The sequence below is a fragment of the Macaca fascicularis genome, chromosome 4, assembly GCF_037993035.2.
Source record: "Macaca fascicularis isolate 582-1 chromosome 4, T2T-MFA8v1.1".
Classification (NCBI taxonomy): Eukaryota; Metazoa; Chordata; class Mammalia; order Primates; family Cercopithecidae; genus Macaca; species Macaca fascicularis.
The window spans coordinates 70,738,011-70,749,416 of NC_088378.1; the positions used below are offsets into that span (position 1 = coordinate 70,738,011).

At 40.8% G+C, this 11,406-nt stretch overlaps 1 long non-coding RNA gene across 1 annotated transcript in view; it reads left to right on the forward strand.

The window, feature by feature from the left end:
• The window catches only part of LOC135970412 (uncharacterized), a 28,611-nt gene extending 17,579 nt beyond the window's left edge, over nucleotides 1-11,032 (forward strand). The window contains exon 2 of the long non-coding RNA XR_010586087.2: nucleotides 10,751-11,032. This is a non-coding gene — a long non-coding RNA (uncharacterized lncRNA). The remainder of the gene's footprint in view (nucleotides 1-10,750) is intronic.
• The last annotated feature ends 374 nt before the right edge of the window (nucleotides 11,033-11,406 follow it).

Below are 11,406 nucleotides of genomic sequence, written 5' to 3' on the forward strand. Positions count from 1 at the left end.
AAAGATTTTCCCTCAAATCTTTGGGAATTTGCAGCCGAGGTCTTCCTTCTGGACACCCATTAGGTGGCCAATATTTTCTTGATTCATCGATCCAGATCCCAGCATATGTTTTCCAAACAGAACCGAAAGTACTCTGTTGGCATGCTGGAGGAATGAAGCCAATTAGTCCTCAGAAAATCCTGGACTCTATTCTGTCATGGTAGTTCTATACAGCAACTCATTAAAAATAATACGAGTGCTATGTAAAACCTTCTCTGGGTATTGATTTCTATTTCTCAATATGTTGTATTTGAATCAGAGCCCTTATTTTTTCCACATTATGGGCTATCACTTTATCTGTGAAGCCAAAGAAATGTGTTTGGTTTGGTTTGGGGTGTGTGTGTGTGTGTGTGTGTGTGTGTGTGTACACTTGTGTGGCATGGTGGATAATTTCCAAAGGAATGATTGTGGTGTCTCATATTAACTTTGTCATTTCTTTGTGTTATTAAACTACAGAAGTTAGCCAGGGACAGAAACCACATTACAGACAAATGTTTGTAATCCTTAATACCAAGATGATCTCAAAATAGGTATTTAGAAGCTAAAAAAAATGCAAATACAGTCTGTTCTAAGCAGCATATACACTGTTCTTTATTTTCTGTCTTGTGAATTATCCTCATCATCCGTTTTTCTGAAACTTGTTAAAGATGCTGGGCCTTAGCCACTAAGGTCCCAAATCTCTTCAGTTATCCAAGAATCTGATGCTGGCTAATCAGTAATAGGGAGTGCCCACAGTGCCCCCAGGCCTCTTCCCACTCCCTGCTGTCTCCACCACACTTCCAATGAGAGCTCAGGTCTCATTCGTCCTTGACAGAGGCCATGGACTGAAAAATGCTAACTGTGCACTGTGATGGCTCAGTTAGTGATGAGGTCACCTGTGGCTCAAGGCTCAGAGAAGACCCCCAGCTGCTTTCAGCTAGGTCAGTGACCAGCTGTCAGTGGGAAGAGTCCCCTGTCAGTGCCAGCTTGGGGGAGACTCAGAGCTCTGACCTGGAGGGGAAAAGGTAGAGCTCTCAAGACTCGCCCTATTTGCATCCTAATGACAGAGAGTGAGGTGACTTTGGGAGGCAGCCCCCGACTTCAGACCTCCCGCAAAGAAGCGGATGCATTTAAGGGGAGGGGAACTGGGGGGAAGACAGAGCTCTCTTCTTTTGTTGATTCACTGCCCGATGCTAATGCTGCTTTAAATGCAGAAGCTTTCCTTTATTAGGAAATGTACTGTAGACTAGGGCTTCATATTGCTTCTCGTTGATTTCTGTTTTAAACTTGGTCTCATGAATCCTTCAGCCTGATGTTAGGTAATTTCGAAATAAGAAACAACTTAGGTTTTTTTTGCAGAGATAAAAAGTGGCTTTTAATCCTGTGATGTTTTCTTCGGTCATCACCAAGCTTTAGTGAACAGAACAGCCTGAAAAACAGAAAGCTCTGCAATGATTCGGCAGTGTGTGCTGGAGAGAGAGTGCCTGAGAGTATCACAAACACGAGGGGAGAGGCGCTCCATAAATATGCGGGTAGTTATTTATTACAAAATAAATTATGTATTGACATGAGGAATTACACCATAATTTTCTGTTTGAGATGGTACCAAAGTAAATTGGTTTCTATCTAAAAGGTCACATGGAATGCTGGCTTTGTGTTCCTGTCATGACATTTGCCTTATTGGCATTCAGGTGCATTCCCTCTGCTTCATGCAATCACTGTCTTCTTTCACTGTGTTTACAGATAATCCAGCAACTTTGCAGGCCAAATGGCGTTCTGAATATGAGACCACAAAGCATTGAATCAGACAGCCTCCTGCTTAGAGAGTTTTCAGCACAGTTCAGCCATAAGGCAAACATCAGTAATTGCTTTAGAAGGGAAAGTGACAGGAAATTGTTCATAATTTGCCATCACAATAATTAAGAGTGGCTATGACTATTGCAACCACTATTTAATTTCCCCTTCTTTAAAATTAACTCTGTTATTGTCACCAACTGCTCTGTGGTGAGGCCCATTAACACTGTTTGTCTGAGGGCTTCTATTCCTAGGAACAAATCATTTGCTCACCTTCATGTCAAATCAACGATGCATTTTGATTCAAGCTATTTTACATGTATGCATTTACAGTAAGGACTTGCATAAGCTTTAAAAGAAGAGCCCACTTGCTAAGCTGTGGTTGAGCACTGCTCTGCAGGCTTCTCGTGAAACATACTGTACTGTGTATAGTTTAGAACAAATAACCGGGAGGCTTAAAGCCAAGGGCAAAAAAGGAAAATAAAAAGTGTTTTAACCATTGTTCAGTGGTTTTCATGCCTGATTTGGTAGGTAAAGGTTATCACAAGTCAGTTCAAGTGTGCTTAGAAAGCACAATGACATCTCTCAACTCCCTTTGCAGGCATCTCATGAAGGGGAGCGGGTTTTAGGAGGCCAAAACTAGAAACCCCATCTTTGGTAAATGAACTGATTAGTGTCATCCTGCGTCTTCGCTGTCCACAGATAGAATGGCTGAAGTTTTTGTCCTGGGTGTCATACTTAAAGTACTATCTGAGGACTCCCAAATAACGCTGCTGTCTGCACTCCTCTCAGGGCTCAGAATATCCTGCCTCTTATTGCACAAATTTGTGTGTCAAACTCACCTCTTTTAGGGAGCTTTAAACCCTTAGAGGTCAGAATTTTGGATGCTCACAGTCCCCAGAATGTAGCAAAAAATAGTTGCTGAATAAATATTTGTTGATTGAATGGATGGATAATGGACACTGCTCACACAGGGGTCAGGGGAAAAATCTCTCCACCATGCTATTATTATCTGTCCCAACTCATAAACACACTGGCTACAGGATTGCAAATTAGATTCTACTGAAAGAAAAAGGAAGCACATTACTCTTAAATGAAAGTTTTGCTAAATTCCTCATTCATTAATTCAACATAATTTGTTGAGTTCTTAGCATCTGCTAGGCATCATTTCAGGCTCTTGAGATTTGTGAATGGCCATAACGATTCATACAGTTGTGGAGCTTACATTCTAGTTCAAGCAGTCAGATAAAAATAAGCATAATAAGTAAATTGAGTAGTGTGCTGCAATGGGACACATGCAATAAAAACAATGAAGCAGAAGAAATGAGATTGGGGTACTAGGGATAGAATTTGGGTGCAGATAGGTCTCAATATTATTTTATTTATTTCTTATTTTAGAGACAAGATCTTGCTCTGGCAGCCAGGCTGACGTGCAATGGCACCGTCTGAGTTCACTGTAGCCTTGATCTGCTGGGCTCAAGCAACCCTCCCACTTCAGCCTCTCAAGCAGCTAGGACTACAGGTGTGTGCCACTATGCCCTGCAAATTTTAAATTTTTTTCTTTTGTAGAGGCAGGATCTGATCTTGAACTCCTGGATGCCAGTGATTCTCCTGCCTCAGCCTCCCAAGGTGCTGGGGTTACAGGCATGAGCCACCATTTTGCCTGGCTGGTCTCATTTTTAAATAATGTCAGCAGGGTAGGCCTCCTTGAGATGACAGCATTTGGGAAAAGACTTGAAGTCAGTGTGGAAGTTGCTATGTGGCTGTGAGAAGAGCAGTCAAGGCATGGAACTGCCTGAGCAAAGGCCCTAGGTTGGGAGCATGCTGAAGTGTCCCAGTAACTGCCAGGAGGACACCTGGATTGGGGCAAATAATGGGAATGTAGCAAGAGCCAAGGTCAGACATGTAGCGGAGTGGCTGATCCAGGGTTTTGCAGACAATTGTAAGGCCTTTGACTTAAGCTGAGTGAGAGAGTTAATTTAATTCACTCCCTCCTTTGTACTTGGAACTCCCATAGCACATTCATACCTCTCCAGCAGGTCTTCAAATAATGTCGTTTTGTTCAATGTTGGTTCATTATAACGTTGACGAGAGAAAACAATCAATTTCTGGCCAGGATCATGGTCTGTGTGCAGTTTGCACATTCTCCCCACGTCTGCCTGGGTTTTCTCCAGGTCCTCTGGTTTCTTCCCATATCCCAAAGCTTTGCATCTTTGGTGAATTCGTGTGTCTACATGGTGCCAGTCTGAGGGGGAGAGAGAAAGAGAGAGAGAGAGAGAGATTGTGCCCTGCGATGGGATGGCATCCTTTCCAGTGTGGGTTCCTGCCTGACACCCTGAGCTGCCAGAATAGGTTCTGGCCACCCACAATGCAAACTGGAATAAATAGATAGATAATTATTTTACTTGTTTTTATTAGTCTTTTAAAAATGTATCTATAGCTCACATTTATGTCCATGTTTGATATTAGAAGTGTTTTTGATCTTTATTTGGAAGTTTGATGATGTTTCTGGGACCAGAAATAATGCCATAGGAACTTAATTCTTGTTTATATCTATTAGTCTATGGTAAAATTGGTTTTGTTACACATCATTTTGCTTAAAATTGCAGTTTCCAAGAACCTATTCACAATGTTAAGTGAGGACCTACTGTATCTATCTCAGCAAGCAACACATCACATTTCCCCCGTTAGACTCTCAGGTTCTCAATGTTATTTTCCAATATTATTCTTCTCTGGCCCAGAGAATGAATGCACATTATAAACATTCCATTACTGTTTGTTGAACTGAAATATAACCAATAAGTCACAGTAGCAGGAATTGCACAATGTTGTAAAATAAACATACCCCAAGTCACAGGTAGTTTATGAAGCAAATGAGTTGATGTAAGAATGTGCTGCATACTTTTGAGCTATAGGCTAATATTTTTCTCCTGAAATTCACTGTTCCTTTTGTTTTCTGCAGTTTCCTCACCACCCTCTGTTGGTTACTCCTACAGTCAACTGCAGTGCCGATGTTGACACTACCCTTCTCTCTAGGGTAGCTTTGGTGATTAAGCTACTGGTCTCATGAGCTAGGCCTCTTGATCGCAACCATGAATGCACATTGTAGTCACAGGAAAACATCTGTAAAATCTTAGTGCGTTGGGCTCCTCATAGAGCAGTTGAACCAGAAGTTCTGAAGGTGAGACTCAGGCATAGGTATATTTTAAAAATTCCTCAGGTCATTCTCATGTCACGCCAGGGTAGAGAATCATTGATCTAAGGCTGTTCTAAGACTTTCAGAGGTGGGCCAAGCTTTTCATGAAAATTTGAACTACAGCAAAGAAAATATGGAAAATTTGCACCTAAATCTGTTGATTCTTGGCAGTGACTCAGCTTTTGTATCCTGGTGGCAGCTCAAGGGTGTCTTGTTATGTTTATATAGGTGCCCATGTGTTGGTGAAAGCAGAGAGGTTTGAAGGTTACCTGTTTTCCAGGATGGCAATGTGTTTGTAAATCAGCCCACTTGTAATGCATATGCTGAATCAGGAGCCAGTTCCTAGGTTTTCTCAGACAGGAACACGCAGCTGGCTGGTCTGGTCAAGGTGGACATGTGAACATCCATTCTGGGAAGCAGTGGTATTGGCCACGTATCCCCATGGATGAACGAAACTACCTTTCATCCTAACTGGGCGCTTCCCATAGGTTGAGGAGGACTCTTTCATGGTTTAACGCATTCAAGTCTTGCAGTTGGGAAGGCACGCTTGTGGCTCCAATTTAGGCAACCTGTGCATTGTCTGGTCGCCTAGGGCTTATGTGTAAAGTGCCAGCCACTCCAGCGTAGCAGATCCTCAGCAGCCCTGCCATCCTGCTTTCCTTTAACCCGGGTGTGAGCACTGGTGGTCTTCGTTGTCAGCCTTGGTCATGTATAAATTTTCTCCTCGCAAAATAGTAAAGCAAGTCTTTCAATATATTGGGGAATAGATCTTGCTTTTTAAATATACTCATTGTCTACACAATTCTCAGGGCCAGAATAGGCCATGCCCTGTAAGGCTTTCTGAATGTGTGATGAATTTAATGCTGTCACATCTTCATTTCCCCTTTATTTGTTTTTTTACTGAATACTTCTGGAGTATCTTCTATGTACTATGCTACATCCTGGGAGCATAAGCTGAGTAAGACTCTCTTCCTTCAGTTCATATTCTAGACAAGGAAAGGGACACATAGATAGATAATCAGCACATGATACAGGAGCTCACCAGGCACAGAGAGATGGGAAGTAGATGGAGGGCCTTTCAAGGCTATGAACACCATGAATTCAAAGTCAGGGAGTTAGGAAAATGCATCAGGGTTTGGAGAGCAAATGTATTTTTGAAATACAGGAAGTGGAGGGGATGGTGGTGGAGGTGAGGCTGGAAGCATAGGTTGGGATTGGAGTATAAAACACCTTCGTGACACAGTAGAGAATTTGAATTTGATTCTGAGAAGCTAAGGTGGGGAAAATGAAAAAAAAAAAAAAAGAAATACTTGAACTTTGTGGTTAGAAAACCTGATTGAATTCTAACTCTGCCACTTACTCATATAATATTGTGCTAATGATTAGAACTAGCACAGTCTCTGTTCATTGTCTGTAAAAATAAACATGGTAACACCTAGCTTGCAGGGTTAGCATGAGGTCTACATGAGACAGTGCTCATGACAGTACAGACAGCTGCATGGTAGGTTTTAGAGCTATGTCATCCAACACAAGAGTCACTAGTCACATGTGGCTTCCTAAATTAATTAAAATTAAATAAAAGAGTGGCTTTCTGATATGTGCTAGCTACATTTCAAGTGCATAATAGCCATATGTGGCTAGAGGTTGTCATACTTGAAAGCCCTGATAGGGAACATTGACATCACAGAGAATTCCATTAAACAGCACTGCTCTGAAGGGATGTTTCCTTGTCTTCCTGAAAGCATCGGCGTCTTAACTGATGTAGTTAATTTGCTGATAGTATATGCTATGTTGTATTATATAAAAAAGTTATTCTTTAAAATAATGCTTGGAAATGGGCTCAGATCAAGACTGAGTTTCCCTCTGAGATGTCACTCAAGAGCTCATATACAGCTCTGTACTGTCACACACATGCCACCCTCAACTCTCTCTTGCGGCCATGCTGCCTACCCTGGCTCCCTGACTCTAGGATTGGAATTATACTTGGTTTTCTTGGACATGGCTGGAAAACTGCTGCAGACCTGAGACACACGTTTCCCTGGATAACTTACCCTGGGATGTGACCTGTATTCACTACGAGATTGCCTGTAGGAGTGACTCATGCCATTTCAAATAACAGCTTAATTCATCCTGTTCCCTTTACTAAGGTTTTGTAACCCAGAACATCAGGGATGATGGCCATTTCTGGTGACAGGTAGACACCTGCACTGAATTTTCAATTCAATTCAACTTAGATCACTTTCCCAGAAAGAGTATATTAACTTCCAGTTTCTACTTGAGTTTTGCTCAGGCAGTTATAGCTGAACTTGTAAGTACAGGTTCTTTTTCTACATGAAACAGTTAAAAAATTTAGAGGGATTGTTTGGAGGATTAAAGGTGTAAAACTTGGTTGGTAAATTAAAATAAATAAGTAAATAAAGGTTTCTTTAATCACCTTGGGGAAAAAGAAGGGTTCTTGCTGACAGTTGTATCATGGTACTGCATTGCTATGTAATTTATTTTGTACATATAATTGACTTTTACTTGGGAAGCAAGAAAGCCACGTGGAAATGTTAAAAAGAAGCCAAGTGAGAGATCAGCTGAGAGAAATTAAATCCATCAATGTGCAAATATAAGAAAGGGAAAGGAGGCATTTATTGAGGGGTATATGCAAATGTAGTAAGTTGCCAGAAGGGAAGTTCTTTGCATTCTGCAGTGACTTGGGGGAATTTTGAAGATTGGCAGAACTTTAGCTGGCTATGAAAAGTAGTTGGAATGAAGGCAAAAAGTGGGGAGGGATTTTAGATGGGGAAGAGGTGCAAAGTTGTAGAGATGGAAATGCACCTATCCTCTTTAATGGGAAGTGAATAAGCCATTGAACACAAACTGCAGTATGTGGATGAGAAATAATTGGAAAGTAAGTTTAGATGCTCAGTCTAGACTCGGTAAGAAGGGGCAGACCTTGAATAATCCAGTAATCATTAAATATAAATTTGTTTATTGCATACTTTGGGTCAGGCAATGAGCTAAAACATTTTTTAACAGACATTACTGAATTTAATCTTTACAACAATCCAATGAAGTAGGTATTATCAATCACATTTTACAGATGAGGCAACTTAAATTTAGAGAGGTTAAATAGTCTTCCCAGGGCTAAAGTTTTGGGAGACGATTCTTCATGGGTTTCTTGCATTTCTGTACATCTTGACAACAGGGCCACTGACTGCGTTTGTTCTGGACTACATTTTTCATGGATATTTGCATAGAAAATCACTTTGAAAGATAGAGATCATGTCTCCTTCTGAAGCAAAGGGCAGATATATTTATAGTTTGGCATCATGAGATAATGTGTCCACCTAGAGCCAAGTATGAGCAGGCTTACTGTCCATTATAACAGATTCAGGTTCCCTGAGAACAGGGTTCCTCTCCTGTAGTATTACCTCCTTCATGAGTGTATAGGAGTCACCTGACCCTTTCACATTGCCCTGTGGAAATTGAGGCTTGGGGAAGTGGTGTGAGTGGTCACAACTCAGGTCTTACTGCTATTGCTCTAAGAGACAAAATACTTTGTCTCTGACCCAGGAATTTTGCATCTTTTAGTATTTATGAAACTGTGGCAAACCAACTTGTTAACTTGCAAATAGGCTAATTTCTCAGACCATTCATAGTTCTTAACTTAAATGTAAAACAACTTTAAAAGGCTTTAGAAATCAACTATTAGGTGACAAGGGCCTGTACTAGAGTGGTTTGAAAGGAAAAAAAATGGATGCTAGAAGTACAAAGGAAGAAATAGAAAGGATGAAACAAGGTTTGGACAGAATATTTTGGGCTGGAGTGTGGGGCAAGAGGCGGTCAGAAATTATAAGGTTAAAGGAGATATGAAAATTCTGAACTTGAGCGATGAATACAGAAATTAATAAACTGGTTATTGGAAGAACGAGTGGCAGCTTGTTTTGTGCTTTTAGAATTTTACTTCTCTGAAGTTAAAAACTGGATATTTAAAAATTCTCTGCATAGGATCTTAGCAGAGAAATCATGCGTAAAATATATCAACTAGATCTCCCCTTTCCTCACTTCTTCGCAAATCTGTGAGTTAGAGCTGTTGAGAGGACCTGGGAAGTAGCTGCTTATGGTTGGTGTCTGTGTGTGTGTGAGGTTGCAGAGGGGAAGAGAGTGGCTAGGGCAACGGCCCAGGTGCTTTTGAGGCCATGTCAAGGCATTCTTAGGCTGGCTGTAGGCTGTGTCTCACTCCTAAGGAGAGCGCTTGGCTTCTAAGCACTGTTTTTTTTTTTTTTTTGGCAAAAACACCACTGAAGCTATGCTGGGTGAATGCTTTACTTTTCACATTTTTCTCTGTGGTTTTTTTTTTTTTTTTCTTTACAGCATCTCACTCTGTCACCCAGGCTGGGATGCAGTGGCATGATCTCAGCTCACTGCAACCTCCATCTCCTGGGGTCAAGCAGTCCTCCCACCTCAGCTTCCCAAGTAGCGGGGGCTATAGGCACATGCCACCATGTCCAGCTAATTTCTGTATTGTTTTTGTAGAGACAGGGTTTCACCATGTTTCCCAGGCTGGTCTTGGACTCCTGAGCTGAAGCAGTCCTCTGGCCTCAGCCTCCCAAAGTGCTGGGATACAGGCGTGAGCCACTGCACCTGGCCTGCTTTGCTTTCTTAACTGTGAACTTTTCTTAAAATAAAAAATCTTGGATGAACTATTTTATTTTTTTTAAATAAAAGCACAAAATGTCATTTACTATTCCTTATTTCAGCATCCCTTATAATGTCAACCATTTTGCCAGGCGTGGTGGCTCATGCCTGTAATCCCAGCACTTTGGGAGGCTGAAGTGGGTGGATCATGAGGTCAGGAGATTAAGACCATCCTAGCTAACATGGTGAAACCCTGTCTCTACTAAAAATACAAAAAACTATCCAGGCGTGGTGGCACGCACCTATAATCCCAGTTACTCGGGAGGCTGAGGCAGGAGAATTGCTTGAACCTGGGAGGCGGAAGTTACAGTGGGCCAAGATCGCGCTACCGCACTCCAGCCTGGATGACAGAGCGAGACTCCATATCAAAAAATAAAATAAAATAAAATAAAATAAAATAAAATAAAATAATGGCAACAATTTAAATATTTTTATCTTTGTTGTCTATATAATATTTTGTGGGGGAGTTTCCTAAGAAGCAATAAAAGACACACTAAAGGAAAGGCAAATACATTCCAGCTATTTGTATATTATCATCTCTGAGGCTCCTCTTCTTTAATTATCAGTACAGAAAATCATATTGGGTTGTATTTTTGATACAATAAATCCTCCAAGAGAATCCAAGTTGATGAAGTCTGAGGGGCACAGTTGCAAAGCTCACTCTATCGTATTCCTTAAGGGAAAAGAAGATTTCTCAGTGTTTGCTATTTCTGAATCGGTTGCCAAGTTTTGATGCACTTTGTTCCTTGGCACACATTTCCTTAGTGAGTGGCAAATTATGCAATGACAAGATTATGTCGCTGTCCTCCCTGGGAAGTCTGTGTAGCCAACACTTCATGCATCTCTGACTGGAGTCTAAGGTGACTTGGGAACATAATAGCACCATTTAGTGGCAAAATGATTTTAATCTTTAAGAAAGGTGGCATGGTGTTTATTAGATCATTTTAAGAGCTATAGATTAGTCAGCCATAAATATACTGTGTAGGCATGCATCAGTTTTCCTTTCTTTTTTTTGTATGTATCACTTTTAGCATCTCTTGTATCTATGGATAACAGGTTCTCAGGTGAAGCGCCAAGCATGTCACTGAAAGCCCAGCGGAGTTAAGTGTGCAAAGTCAGTCTGAACATATGCTGTAATGGATTTGACCTCAAACAGCACTACAAAGAGAAATTGCAGATAACCATCTGAACTGACTTCTGAAGCTTGTAGTTCTGACTCCTGAGATACAGAGAGAAAAGTGAGACCAAACAGGTTGGAGCAAACAACTCAGAGAGACCAGAATGAATATGAGTCCAATTTTAAAAGTAAATAAAATTAAATAAAAATGATTTATTCTATCGCTCTTTGTCTTTTATTGGTTCCCACACAATGTACACACAGTAAACTGTTTTCAGCATGTTATACTTTTTCTGATCACATTGGTGTCTATTAAAATGAATATTTGATCAATATTAAACATATGTATACAATATGAAATCACTGAAACCTTAGACTTTAAGTGTCACACAACATAGAGGTGACTGAGTCTTACCCTCTACCCAGGGGAAAAAATAGTCTTAACAACAGTAATTTAGGCTAAGAAATGAATGCTTCCTGTGATGGGCGTCTCAGTAGTTTATGGTTGGTTACTATTTAAAATTGCAGACATTATGCGATATTAAAGTAAGCATTCTTATGCCATTTTTTGCATGGCCAGTCTATTGATAGCATC